Raw genomic sequence first — 15940 nt, 5'->3', positions numbered from 1 at the left:
CGTACGCAGAAAACCATATCTGCCTGTTCCCGCCTCGAACACCGGACCAGTATCCCGCTTACAGTACGCTCCGTCAATCAGACAGCCTGCAACACACATGGAAGACACGACACGTGGTCAGACGAAATTTCATTCGTCAGCGCCATCTACTGTGGCAGCGATGCACTTCTGGACACACGTTCATAGGAGCTTTCTTGCCCCTTTTTCCTGTCAGCTATCCGTCCCTGCAGTTTGTCGGTTTGAGTAATGTTCACACGTCATAACTGTTATAGTGGCCTACCTAAATAGTGTCCATATGGACACGCTGCACCTTGGCACAATTACAATAGAGCGCAGTTAGTCACAGCGCCACACTTGATAACTGGCAGATTATAGCTTTCAACGGTACAACTACTGTGTCACCGTCAAAGATATGAAGTTGAAACAAATACATAGTATTAATGTTGCGGTAACCTCTGGCGCGACAAAAGAAAACTTTTTACCTTTCTTGCATTCATCCTGGACATATGTTCGACTTGATATCTTTGACGATCACCTAGCACCTGTACCGTTGTCAGTTATAACGTGCAGTAATTACTGTGGGGAGTTTTCACCAACTGTATATAACAGTATTAGCACCAAGACGCATTTATTTACACAATGTTAAGACAGAAAACTGGGATTTTTATATATGTTTTGCACTGGTATGGCTCATTTACGACGGAAATATATGGCTTAGCCTGTCTATTGAAGAACGATGCGTAAGAATTGTGATTTAAATATGATCTTTCTCAATTCTTCATTTTGCTACGATCATTTTCTCTGTTCTACAGTTGCTTTTTTTGTGCCCTACACATATCTCCTTGAAGATGAGTGTAACAATCAAAACCGTTAGAGAATAAACATAAAACCATACAATAAATTGCACAAATGTGATTTTTCCATATTATTAACCTGCTTATAACATTTTCCACTTAATAGCTCTCTCCAACAGCTAGAAACACCAAAATTCTTTCATGTATAAATGTAACCTTATTACAAAAAATTATTTGATGTATTTCATTGTGCATTACTTGACGCTTTTTATAATATATACTGATAAACCAAAACATTTCGATTAATGCCCGCCGAGAGACTACCTGCTAACTGGTGGCACTGCGGGAGCTGATGCGGTAAGGAAAATGTGTTAGCGGATCTGAAACAAATGGACAATGATTCTGACGGCGATATGATTATGAAGAAGTCCAATGCAGAAAGGGCGGATTGTTAGGGTCAGACAACTGGAAACGACCGTCTCGTAAACGGCGAAGCTGATTGCTGCTGTGCGCAGAGAGTGTGGAATGTGGTTGAAGTGGGGTGAAACCATGAGTCGTGGCGGCCAGTTGCACAACTGAAATATTGTGTAAAGGTGACGTTCTGACCCAGCTGCGCATCCGAGAAGAATATTATCAATTATTACGCCGGGAAAGCCTTCGTAATCATGACAGCTGTAAACTACATGGACGTAACTGCGAACTACTTGCTTCCCCTCATGAGTGATTGTGAATCACCTTGGAGAAAAAGATAGATATTGATAGATAACCAACCCGGATTCAGGAAATGTCGTTCTTGCGCAAAACAGCTAGCTCTTTATTCCCATGAAGTAATGAGTGCTGTCAACAAGGGATCTCAGATCGCTTCCATATTCCTAGATTTCCAGAAGGCTTTTGATACCGTTCCTCAAAAGTGACTGTTAATCACATTACTTACATATGGCATATGGAGTATCGTCTCAGATGTGTGACTGGATTCGTCATTTCCTCTCAGAGAGGTCACAGTTCGTAGTTACAGACGGTAAATCATCGAGTAGAACAGAACTGATATCTGGCGTTCCGCAAAGTAGTGTCATAGGCCCTCTGCTGTTCGTGATTTACATAAATGATGTAGGTGATAATCTGAGCAGCCACCTTAGATTGTTCGCAAATGACGCTGTAATTTTAAATCTAGTAAAATCATCAGACGATTAATCGCAATTACAAAATGATGTCGAGAGAATTTCTGTGTGGTGCGAAAAGTGGTAACTGGCTCAAAACAAAGAAAAGTGTGAGATCATCCACAAGGGTACTACAAGAAATCCGATAAATTTTGGGTATACGATAAATCGCACAAATCTAAGGGCAGTCAATTCAATAAATACCTATGAATTACAATTACGAGCAACTTAAATTGGAAAGACCGCAGAGATAATGTTGTGGGGAAGGCGAAACAAAGACTGAGCTTTGCTGGCAGAACACTTAGAAGATGCGACGAACCCACTAAAGAGACCGCCTACATCACCCTTGTCCGTCCTGTGCTGGAATCTTGGTGAGCGGTGTGGGATCCTCACCTGGTAGGCTTGACGGAGGACATCGAAAAAGTACAAAGAAGGGCAGTTCGTTTCGTGTTATCGCGTAATAGGGGTGAGAGCGTCACTGACATAATACGCGAGTTGGAGTGGCAGTCACTGAAACCAAGGCGGTCTCCTGTACGGCGAGATCTATTTACGAAATTTCAATCACCACCTTCCTCTTCCGAATGAGAAAATATTTTGTAGACACCCACCAACACAGGGAGAAGTGGTCATCATAACAAAATAAGAGAAATCAGATCACGAACGGACAGATTTAGGTCTTCTTTTCTTCCCACGTGTCATTCGAGAGTGGACTGGTAGAGAAGTACTATGAAAATTGTTAAATGAACCCTGTGGCAGGCCCTTTCATGTGAATTGCAGAGTAACCATATAGATGTTGATATAGATGTAGATGTCTGTCCTGACGGCGATGACGTCTTTCAGAGGGACAACTGTCCGTGGTACAAGGCCAGAAGTGTGCTACAGTCGTTTTAGAAAAGTTATAGTGAACTAACGTTGCTTTCTCAGCCATCAGATTCATCTGAAACAATACGACGGTGTATATTTTTTGTGCTATTGTGCTCCAGATCAACGTCCACAAACCACCTACTCGTAATTTACTCTCAACTGCCGGTAGGTATATGGTGTCACGTACCACTTGAAACCTACGAAGAAGTTCATCGAACCCATACCAGACGCAATCACTGCTTAATGCGTTCCATAAATGGAGAGACACATCATAACTCAGGCGATAATAATGTTCTCGCATATCAAAATGTACAGAGTATTTCAAAGTTTTTGTGCCCGATGACGGTAGCCGTCGTTTGAGACTGTTTACAGCCCTGAGAGGAGGCAGGGCATAAGCAATCGACGACGTTTATATGCATGGTGTGTTGCATAGCATCCAGTCATGTGCTCTGAATGGAAGGCAGTAGGCCACGCTAAAGTGAAGTTTTTAAATCGCTTATAAAATGTCTTCATCGCTTATAAAATGTCTTCGAGAATCTCATTCGTTTGGTATTCTTTTATGACTATCAGCAAATAAGTAACTTTTCCGTTTCCGAATACCAACTACCTACCTAGCTCACTATAACACACGAGAAAACCTTTTGTTGCTCAGAAGACGTTCTACTTTACACAAGAGGCAAAAAACAATATGTTCCTGTTGTTGTGGTCTTCTGTCCTGAGATTCGTTTGATGCAGCTCTCCATGCTACTCTATCCTGTGCAAGCTTCTTCATCTCCCAGTACCTACAGTAGCCTACATCCTTCTGAATCTGCTTAGTGTATTCATCTCTTGGTCTCACTCTACGATTTTTAACCTTCACGCTAACCTCGAATACTAAATTGGTGATCCCTCGATGTCTCGGAACATGTCCCACCAACCGATCCCTTCTTCTAGTCAAGTTGTGCCACAAACTCCTCTCTCCAATTCTATTCAATACCTCCTCATTAGTTATGTGATCTACCTATCTAATCTTCAGCATTCTTCTGTAGCACCATATTTCGAAAGTTTCTATTCTCTTCTTGTCCAAACTATTTATCGTCCATGTTTCACTTCCATACATGGCTACACTCCATACAAATACTTTCAGAAACGACTTCCTGACTTTTAAATCTATAATCGATGTTAACAAATTTTTCTTCCTCAGAACGCATTTCTTGCTATTGCCGTTCTACATTTTATCTCCTCTCTACTTCGACCATCATCAGTTATTCTGCTCCTCAAATAGCAAAACTCCTTTTTCTACTTTAAGTGTCTTATTTCCTAATCTAATTCCCTCAGCATCACCCAACTTAATTCGACTACATTCCATTATTCTCGTTTTGCTTTTGTTGATGTTCATCTTATCCCTCCTTTCAATGTGTTATAAATAGTAAAAAAATTGTAATGAGTGACCAGAGAAATTGCAATAATCAAGTCGTGGCCCTGAACCTATATCCCAAAACATGTACCAAAAATATATAGCATCAAAACCTAGCCAAGCGATTCTATGCGGTACAGTCTGGAACCGCGTGACCACTACGGGCGCAGGTTCGAATCCTGCCTCAGGCATGGATGTGTGTGATGTCCTTAGGTTAGTTAGGTTTACGTAGTACTAAGTTCTAGGGGACTGATGACCTCAGAAGTTCAGTCCCATAGTGCTGAGAGCCATTTGAACAATTTGAACCAAAACCTATCCTGCAGTACCTATCTAGGTACGTAAAGCCAGGTACCGGGCGCTCGTCGAGACCAAAAACCATGCCCCGTGTTAATAAAAAACACTGCAAGACCTGACCCAAGACTCCACAAGACTGCCTCATTTGCATTTCTGCACGAACGTTTGCTCTGACTTGCACAGCTGGCTGCCCTCTTACACAGTCGCTAGTTACCACGTTTTCCAACTGGCCATCTTCATACTGGTACCTCTTCACGAAGGCCTCAAGACGCTCTCAAGAGGATGCACTCTCAGTGAGCTGTCTTGCTGGGAGCGACTTCTTCATGACCCCCAGACAAATCATGTTGGATAGGCCCCGCCAGAGGGCTTAATTCACACAAAGTGATACTCACAGGGGAAGATAGCCTTCTATCGTGGAGTCCGCTTTTGCAAGTGGAAGTGTACAACGTCACTTTACTTGAACGAGTACAGTGCACCTGTACTGCACGGGCTACGATCGGCTGCCATTCAAAGGAGAAGTCAACTTGCTGTTAAGCTTAGCCTTGCGATTTCTCACTAGCTGGAAGTCACGAAGGCCGTGGGAGTGGACTGAGAACCCACAGTACACTTCTTGGTGGTGTAGCCAAAATTTCATAGTGGCAGCTTCCAAAACCACGTCGCCCCGTCACCTGACGTGGACCTAACCTCGCAGTTAGTGCTGCCAGACTGAGACTCCTTTGGTTAGAACTGATGGCTATTTATACAGGTTCAACGTCTACATTTAGTGCCGGGACACCGCTCATAACACCGTACAACAGAAGAAGGAGGCAGCCAGAATGTATAGGAAATGGCCTTCAATTGGTGTACTTCAGTTCTGCTGCATTTTCGGTACTATGAGTCCTGGTCCCTGGTCCAGAGTGTGGAAACATATTGATGGTATTGTGGCATGTTACTGACATAACGGTGTTTTGGCCAACTCTCCACCTACTCGTGTACTCCGTCTACTTGCAACACCCATTACAACACGACTGTTTCACTCTGTAGCACCGAAAAATACTGACGGCGATAAGTTAGGTTACTGTGGGACTAATTAATAGTATTGACAGTGGGCTCCGAATGTGACACATGTGTCAGCAGACGTGTTTGGACTGATTCACCCCATATGTTAAAAACTGTAACTGAAATATACACGTTGTACATGTCTATGTAACGGAAGCCATGTTTTCTTACCCTTTTCTCAGCAAAACACACACACACACACACACACACACACATGTTATCAAAAGTATCCAGACACACCAAAAAACATACGTTTTTCGTATTAGGTGCGGTGTGCTGCTAGGTACTCCATATCAGAGACCTCAGTAGTCATATTCAGAGAGCAGATTGGGGCGCTCCACGGAACTCACGGAATTCGAACGTGGTTCAAAATGGTTCAGATAGATCTAAGCTCTATGGAACTTAACATCAGAGGTCATAAGTCCCCTAGGCTCAGAACTACATAAACGTAACTTATCTAAACATTCATGGTGGTGTCTGATTGTACTATATCGTGTCTCCCTACCACTTTCGCGAAACGACGCTCTGAGCGTGTTTTTTAGGGAATTGACTAGTTTGAACCTGGGATCTGTTGCTGGTAAGGAGACGCCAGACCACACATGACATGTAGAATTCAGAAGAGTTCAGTGAGACTAGCGATGATATAACCATACACTAAATGATCTCAGCGTCAGCTCCACTGCACTCCCTGTAAAAGAATCTTAATACTAACTAAATTCAGTGGAAAGGGTTCAAGGCTTTCCTATTTTTAGTTAGCTGGTAATATAACGTCGAAAAAGCAGTTAAGTTTACCATTGGAAATTTTATTCTACTCACAAAACATCGTTTATAAATTGCACTATTGATAAAAGGAAATGTTTTAATACAAGATGGTAAAAACCAACTGCGTTCAACAAAAATGTGAACGAATATTCCCTGAATGGGTTTCCAAGTTCTTCAATCGATCGAAGGATGACCTATGCCATATCATATCTATAATCTAGGTTACATTTAAGTTTCTCAAAAGAAAAAACTATCAAAATGGTCTACAGTGACCCTCAGTTATCTTTATTTTCTTATCTAACTTGTCGTAAATTACAGTGGCTGATGTGGCTTCTCAATAACTATATAAAAGAAAAATCATAGCGTTTCAGATCTGTTCTTCAAGTGGCAAATGTGAACACCATGAGTTGTTATTAACGATCACCATTAGTATTACGCAAAAAGGGGCTGTAACAGATGAGACTTCTGCAGTTCTGAGTGAAGCCCTATGCGCTCAAAAATGCGGCATCGCGTGCGTTCATTACCATGTCGGTGTTTAAGCAGCGTCAGGGCGGCAGCGGCCGGCGCAGCAGCCATCCAGCTCGCCGTCTCGGAACCAACTCCTCTTAACTTCTCCTTACTACACTTTACCGAAGTTAGTTTAAAAAAACTATCTGGCTATGTTTTCATCTGACCAATCAGGGTCTCAATGTTAACCTTAAGCTCCGCCTACAAAAATTCTGTCTATCCAATGAGAAACGTTATGCTTTTCGTGGTGGGGCAATGTTTTTTAAAGTTTGCAACGTAACAGAGTCACTAAAAAGTCTCACGCTAAAACCTGCAGCTTGTGTGGTCCTTTTAGCGTTATCGTAAGATCTATACTGTCCTTCTGGAGGGCTCTATCTTTTAACATGGGCTGGGGGATTGTCCTAATGTAACAGACACGCGAAAAAGTCTCATGCTAAAACTTGCTGGTGGTAGTGGCCCTTTTTGTGTATCGTCAGATCTATACTGCCTTTCTGGAGGGCTCTAGCCTTTAACATGGGCTGGGGGTTGTCCTTGACATATCTGAGACGCGAAACAGTTTCACGCTAAAATGTGCGGGTGGTAGTCGTGCAGGTAGTCTGGCCCGTCCTCCCTTATCGTAGGGCCTTCTAGCTTAACACGGTTCTGCTCTCGGCTTCTGTCCTCGTTTCTCCCCTCGGAACTGCGTCTGCCTCACGGTGGGAAGGTACGACATGCATTTAGGCATTCTTGTGTTAGTCTGTGGTATTCCATTTGCTCACTCGTTACTTGTATTACTTTGGTTAATTTAATGTCACGATTTATTCCGAGCTATGTGACATACTACTGGATTTGCTTATCATGTCAGGGTTTTCATGGAAGTTGTTGGATTTGCCTGACACCTTACATATCACCACCCTTCAAACTAATTTTTTGCACTGAATTTAGGCAATGATTGAATCGTTGTCTAAGTCAGTCAAAAATTATTCCGGTGTCTAAATTTTGTTGCCTACTGTTCAGCCACATTATTCTGTTCTATGCTAGTTTGTATTACTAATTTGTATTTTTATATTCTTCCACATTATAATTAAAATGACAATAGAAGAATATTTTTATACTATTATTAATTTTTAATTATTTTCTTTATTTATCTAAATGTGTATTTTTTTTTAAGAACTTTGTTATCGAAAGTGAGGAGTCTTTCACATCGATTTTCTTGGAAGTATGTAGTAATTAAGTAAAATCTATTCCCAAAATATTTTCTAAATATCATGTACAAGTAAAATGTTTTTGTTTCTAGATGCACATTTCAACATTGTTACACTAACAAATAAGAATTATTTCCAAGAATTGCTTTGATGAAGAAATGTACATACACAAGTATTGAGATATTATCCTAACAAATTTTACAAATGCTAAAAAAAATTGCTTTGACAAAGAAATATACATACACACGTATTGAGGTATTATCCTAATAAATGGTACAAATGTTAAAGAAAGGGAAAACATCCAACAAGATAATTTGTTATCCTTTGTTTTTATAAGGAGAAAATAAGTAAAAATATAGCTATTCTTTTATTTTTATGAGGAGAAAATAAGTGGCATATTGTTTCTTTATATACTCTCCAGTTCAGAACTAATGACTTGTTTTTATCGACAGTCTATTTTTTACTTAAGTCCATAGTCAATGACTGTTATTTTGTAGTTTATTAGCTGTCTAGTTTGCTTAACGTATTTAGTTTTTCACACGTTTCTTTAGAACAATTCCTACATCACATAATTTGGTTTCACACGTTCACACAATCCTATGAATTTTCAAGCATGAGGTTGGCGAATGTTTTTTACACGAAGGTGATGGACTTGAGCGAGATGGATGTTGGCAAGTATTTGACGTACAGCTTCGTTCGTCGTGCCTTGTTGGCTTTGCAAGTGTGTGCTGCTTTTGTGGAGGTCCCATAATGGAAAGGAGCTGTGAGTGCAGAATCTCGTGGTTTACTGGCTTTGTATGCGTTAAAGTCATCGTTATGTGTCGCTGAATGCGGTCGTTTTTCGTTGTAATACTTCGCAGACGACTAGTTTACAACAGGATAGGGATTTGGGAGGCATGTCGTCTATTCTTCACCCATCTTCTTTCTTGGTCTAAATCTTGCGAATCTTCAACTTCTTTTCTTCGTACTTTTTCTCTGCTTCTTACTTGCTTCTTGGTTCTTCTCTGGGCAGGATATGGAAATATTTATTGATAACTAGTCGCTTTGAAGTTCTCCTCCTAGTAACAGTTTGATAAATTGTTTGGGCGCGTCATTTTTACTTTGTGGAAGTTCTTCTTCAGTTTCGTGCATCAGCGTGCTGTTTAATAGTAGTAGTGTGACTTTTACGCATATTTTTTTTGCCAGTGGTGGCTTGCCCAACCGGTCTTCTCGTCCGGCCTTTTTTTGCTCGCTCCACTGAGTGGGGCGCCCTAGGGTTTACGAGCGGCGAAAGTGGGGTGTTTTCTTGTCTGACCGTGCACCCTTCTGTCGATCGGCGTCCCGACGTTTCACCAGGGCTCTGTCACTGTCCATCACAGCAGGGTTCCACCTACCGGGCAAATTTATTTGCCCACTTTCGCTACAAGGGTCTTCAGTTGGTTTAGATGTCAATTCCCTTCTCTCAACGCTCCTGCTATGTAGGAATCGTGTCTTGCTAATTACGTACTTTTCTTTCTTGATACATTTCGTGTTGCAACTTGTGGGTCGTTGCATCTCTTCCTTGTTGGAGTTTTTACAATGGTTCTTACAAAAAGTTTTACTTATAATCATCTAACATATATCTAGTATCTACTTGTTTTACGCCTACTTAAAAACTTTACAAATTTCGGCGCCCTTTCCATGTTATAATTCTAAGATATTTGGAGTCTTAACGTCTACTCAAGAATCCTCAAATTCGTTTTTTATTTTTGTGTAGTGTCGTGGTGTATAGCATTTTAGTATTTCATGCTGTTAGACTATCTACGCTTTATCCCTTCACCTTAATCTATCGTACTATTGGTGTTATTAGTGAAACTACTTTCTTTTTCCCACCTTCCTCTCTCTTCATTCTTCTTTCTCCTGACCATCTTATCTGCAACATAATCTTGAAATATTGTGCTGATTATTTACCAGTAATAAAATTAATCTTCAAACTTGTACTGAGAGTGTTTAATACTGCCAGTCTGAGGTAAAAATACCTCTGCTTTATCTCGTAAAATACCCTCTAATTCTCTTTTACTGTGTTCCGAAATACCTTGAACTTCCAGTAATTTTCCGTCGATTTCTTTATGGACTTATAACATGAGTTGAGGCGATTCCCCCTTTTGTGCATACCATTTTAATTCTTCATCCTCTTTATCTCGCATCATTCTTAATTGTTTGTTTATAACTGGTATTTCTTCTAATTTTAGCTTTTGCTCAAAGAGAAGTGTGACATTCCCGAATGTTACGCTACCTTTCCCCATATCTATTATCGCTCGTCTCTCATTTAAAAAATCTGCACCTATAATCAAATCTACAGTTAGTTTAGGTGTAATCACGAAGTTGGCTTCGATCTTTTGACCTTGGCACGAAAGAGTTAACCTTGTTTGTCTCGTAACTCCCGCAGGATTGTTTCTAATAGGACCTCTTACTTTAATCTTACGTGTTTTCAGAACTGGCAATTCCTCATTGGCATTACACTGCAGGAATAAATTTTATGAGATCGCAGTCAGTTCACTTCGGCTATCAATTACAATATTGACTGGGATATGCTTTACCATGGCCTTCACAATTGGTTGAATTTGAAAGGGTTGGTTCTGTTCTTCTTCTTGCATCAACGGATCCTCCACTGAATCATACGTGAGTCTCTTTAGGAATTTCCCTTTTGAATTCGAACTTTCTGTAGGATAAGCTTCGACTGCTACTTCTCTCTCTTTTATTTCATCTTCTCTATTTCCTCCTCCATTTACGCTTTCTTCTACATCCTCTACTTTTTCCTCATCCTCATCTATCTTCTCCTTCTTCGTCGCTACTTCCACATAATCGCATCTAAATGCTCTAATTATCGCTTCATAACTTCCTTCATTATATACGTTGGGTTGTGTGCCCACTCACAACTTATTTTCAACTATTGTCGACTGCGCATTATCCTCATTGAATTCGCTTTCCCTGGTTTCCCTCTCAAATAGCTCTGCAATACTCATTACTTCGCCCTTTCCTCCTACATTCGTTGTGCATGCCTCTGGTAATTCATCTTCCTCGTCAGTATTCTCCCAATTAATTTCGTCCCAACACGATATTGTTATTTTCTTGTCTTCGTTTTCATCTGGTCCCTGCGGATTTCTTTCTTCTTTCTTCTCTTCTCGTGATAAGATTTTTACTTCTCTGTTCAACGTGCTGCAATTGTCCTGGGTCGGTGTGTCATTCTCTTTGGCATGGGCGCTTAGCTGTCAACTCCAACGTTTATTGGGATTTGGTGGTCTTACCTCCATGTCTTCTATCTGTATTCGCTTTCCTTGTTCAGCTTGTTGATAGTGGTTTCTTTGTTGATAATTTATCTGTCTATTGGTTCTCCAGTACCCGTTCCGGTTGTCGTTATTCCCTCTGTAATAGTTGTTTCCGTTCCTGGGTGGATTATAGTTATTGCCATATTCTCTTCTAAATCCATAACCGGTCCTTTGTTGAAATCTATTGTCGTTTCTGGGTGCGAAGTTATCACGTAGTTCGTAATTATTGTTTCTTCGTACTGTGTCTTGTGGATTCCACTGCGTTTTGCTTTCGTTTTCACGTACGCTTCGTCTTTTTCTTGCGTCATCTTCCGAAAATATGAACTCTAGTTCCCTTAGAACACCTTTAAATGCTTCGACGTCATTGCCTCCGCGACCTGCTAATGACTGCTGGTATTTCAATGGTAGCTTCATCACGCATAATTTAATCAACTCTGCGTCACTGTATGGTACATCTAAGAAATGATTTTTAGTTTGCCATTGCTTCGAAAATTTTCACTGGACTCTTCTCTCCAGAATTTTCAAAATATGGGTTCTGCAATAATTCGTACTTCACTCTGTTCTGTGCTTCGCTGGACCAATACCGTGACAGAAACTTCTCTCTGAAATCTTCGTACGATCGGCATGTCGCTGCAACATTCTGCATGGTTTCTGCGACTGTTCCTGACATGTGTGCACATATAAAGTCTAATTTGTGTGCTAGCGTCCAGTGTTCTTGTAATCCTACTCGGATTTGATCAATAAAAGTTCGAGGATGTAATGAGTTTCCTTCTCAAAAGTCATGAAATTTTCTGACTGTGAGGAAATGATCGTTGTCGTACTTCGTCATAGTTCCATATGAAATTCGCGATTCTTCGCCACTTTTGTTTCTGATCATTTCTCCCGTCGTTCTTTCCGGTTGTGGTAGACCCATTGGATATTGTGCACTGTAACTTTCGCGTACCCACGGTGCAGGCTGTCTGATTTCACATATGCTACTTTCCGCTTGTGATTGGAATCGCAAATGCGTAATATCTTCGTTAATTTCTTGTTTCTCCGGTGCTGTTACAGATACGGACGTGCTTGCAGACTCTGTGCTTGTTCGATCCTGTTCACTACGCTCTTCAATACTTTGCCACAACTCTCTTCGCAATTTCTGAAGTTGTCGCTTCGTTTGCGCTTCTATTTTGACTATGCGGTTATCATATCTTTTCAGCGCTGCTTTTGTGATACGTTTGTGTAACACACTGTTTTCAACAATTTCACGCGCTGTACCTGCTGCTTGTCTATTAATTACGTTTGTCTGTTTCTTTAGTTTCTTGACTTCTGCCTGGGTGTTGTTACGTAATGTTTTGATCTCGTCCTGAAAGTCATTACGCAATGTTTGTACGTCCGCTTGTATCTTGTCAATGTCTGTTCTCAATTGATTGTGACCTGTTTTTAAGTTTCTTATCCCTTCTCGAGATTCTTTTGCCTCGTCTTCAATACGACTTAGGTGTAACTGAATTTTTTTGTTTTGTTCTTTAATCTCACGTATTTGTCTCGTGGTTTCTGCATTCTGAATTTGTATTTGGTTCGCTATGTCTTTATTTTGCATTGTCATGGTTTCCGTAATTAATTGTAATAATTCTGCCAGAGTGGTGGGTCCTATTGCCTTTTCTTCCGACGCCCTACGTTCTGTGTTTTCGCCCAAGTGTTGGTTCGCAACCGATTGCATAGAACTGTGCTGTGACACGTTTCTGCTCGCATTCCTTGTACTCTGTGATGAGGGAGCTCTGATTACTTGTACTATGGGTTCTACGTATTCAAGACGCAAGTTAGAATCCACATCGACTGTCTCTCTACTTTCCTGCTCCTCTGTCGTACGCTGACTTAGATTTTCTGTGCCTTGACGTACATTATGCTCGTTATGGTGCGTTATCTGTCCTATTTCTCGCGATACTGCATCGTCTCTTGTACTGTCCTCTATTCTCTGTTCATTTTCATACTGGGTCTCTAACTCAATTCGGTCAAGGTCTCGATTTGCCATTGCTAATCTTTCCGAATCCCTTATTTTCTGTTTTAAAAGCAATTCACGCGCCCTACTTCGCGTCAAAATGCGCTCATACGATCTCACGCGTTTCATAAACTTTTTGTTCACAGGGCGCTCAGACGATCTCACGAATTTCATAAATTTTTTGTTCACACGACTTGACACTACCAAGACTGACAATCCATTCACTTACTTGTTGGTTCAGAACCAACTTGTCAACGATGTATCCCACACCTGTGCGCCTGCATTGGAGAGAAAACTTAATTCTAACAATTTTCAAAACTCATAACTTAATTATGCTATTGTCCCCATTAGACTAAGTTCTGTTTAATATATTTACAATCTATCGCTACAGCTACTGTTTTTGACAAGGTATAACGTTAGAAATTTTTTGTTTTTTTTTTTAAACAAGATATTTTTCTGAACTACTTAGGCATGTGGTCGACCTTCAATCATGGTATTTTACCATCCTGGCAGGGTCGCCATTTTCTAAACATTCATGGTGGTTTCTGATTGTACTGTATCGTGTCTCCCTACCACTTTCGCGAAACGACGCTCTGAGCGTGTTTTTTAGGGAATTGACTAGTTTGAACCTGGGACCTGTTGCTGGTAAGGAGACGCCAGACCACACATGACATGTAGGATTGAGAAGAGTTCAGTGAGACTAGCGATGATATAACCATATACTAAATGATCTCAGCGTCAGCTCCTCTGCACTCGCAGTAAAAGAATCTTAATACTAACTAAATTCAGTGGCAAGGGTTCAAGGCTTTCCTATTTTTAGTTAGCTGGTAATATAACGTCGAAAAAGCAGTTAAGTTTACCATTGGAAATTTTATTCTACTCACAAAACATCGGTTATAAATTGCACTATTCATAAAAGGAAATGTTTTAATACAGGATGGTAAAAACCAACTGCGTTGAACAAAAATGTGAACGAATATTCCCTAAATGGGTTTCCAAGTTCTACAATCGATCGAAGGATGACCTATGCCATATCACATCTATAATCTACGTTAAATTTAAGTTTCACAAAAGAAAAAAACTGTCAAAATGGTCTACAGTGACCCTCAGTTATCTTTAATTACTTATCTAACTTGTCGTAAATTATAGTGGCTGATGTGTGTTCTCAATAACTATATAAAAGAAAAATCATAGCGTTTCAGATCTGTTCTTCAAGTGGCAAATGTGAACACCATGAGTTCTTATTTTCGATCACCATTAGTATTACGCAAAAAGGGGCTGTAACAGATGAGACTTCTGCAGTTCTGAGTGAAGCCCTATGCGCTCAAAAATGCGGCATCGCGTGCGTTCATTACCATGTCGGTGTTTAAGCAGCGTCAGGGCGGCAGCGGCCGGCGCAGCAGCCATCCAGCTCGCCGTCTCGGAACCAACTCCTCTTAACTTCTCCTTACTACACTTTACCGAAGTTAGTTTAAAAAAACTATCTGGCTATGTTTTCATCTGACCAATCAGGGTCTCAATGTTAACCTTAAGCTCCGCCTACAAAAATTCTGTCTATCCAATGAGAAACGTTATACTTTTCGTGGTGGGGCAATGTTTTTTAAAGTTTGCAACGTAACAGAGTCACTAAATAGTCTCACGCTAAAACCTGCAGCTGGTGTGGTCCTGTTAGCGTTATCGTAAGATCTATACTGTTCTTCTGGAGGGATCTATCTTTTAACATGGGCTGGGGGATTGTCCTAATGTAACAGACACGCGAAAAAGTCTCATGCTAAAACTTGCTGGTGGTAGTGGCCCTTTTTGTGTTATCGTCAGATCTATACTGCCTTTCTGGAGGGCTCTAGCCTTTAACATGGGCTGGGGGTTGTCCTTGACGTATCTGAGACGCGAAACAGTTTCACGCTAAAATGTGCGGGTGGTAGTCGTACAGGTAGTCTGGTCCGTCCTCCCTTATCGTAGGGCCTTCTAGCTTAACACGGTTCTCCTCTCGGCTTCTGTCCTCGTTTCTCCCCTCGGAACTGCGTCTGCCTCACGGTGGGAAGGTACGACATGCATTTAGGCATTCTTGTGTTAGTCTGTGGTATTCCATTTGCTCACTCGTTACTTGTATTACTTTGGTTAATTTAATGTCACGATTTATTCCGAGCTATGTGACATACTACTGGATTTGCTTATCATGTCAGGGTTTTCATGGAAGGTGTTGGATTTGCCTGATACCTTACACTTAGCTAAGGACGTAACACATATCCACGCCCCAGGAGTGATTATAACCTGCGACCGCAGCAGGCGCGCGATTCCGGACTGAAGAGACTAGAACCGCTCGGCCACAGCGGTCGGCTCGAACGTGCTCAGGTGATTGGATTTCACTTGTGTGATACAGCTGTACGTGAGATTTCCACACTACAAAATAACCCTACGCCCACTGCCTCCGATGTGATAGTGAAGTGGAAACGTGAAGGAACATGTACAGTACAAAAACGTACAGGCCTGCCTCGTATGTTGACTGACACAGACCAATGACGGTTGAAGACGGTCATGATGTGTAATAGGCCGACCTCTACCCAGAAATTCCAAATTGCATTAGGATCCACTGCAAGTACTATGGCAGTTAGGAGGGAGATGAGAAAACTTGGAATTCATGATCGAGCGGCTGCTCATGAGCCACACATCACCCCGGTAATT

This window comes from Schistocerca gregaria, chromosome 5, assembly GCF_023897955.1.
Source record: "Schistocerca gregaria isolate iqSchGreg1 chromosome 5, iqSchGreg1.2, whole genome shotgun sequence".
NCBI lineage: Eukaryota > Metazoa > Arthropoda > Insecta > Orthoptera > Acrididae > Schistocerca > Schistocerca gregaria.
This window is presented reverse-complemented; position numbering follows the sequence as displayed.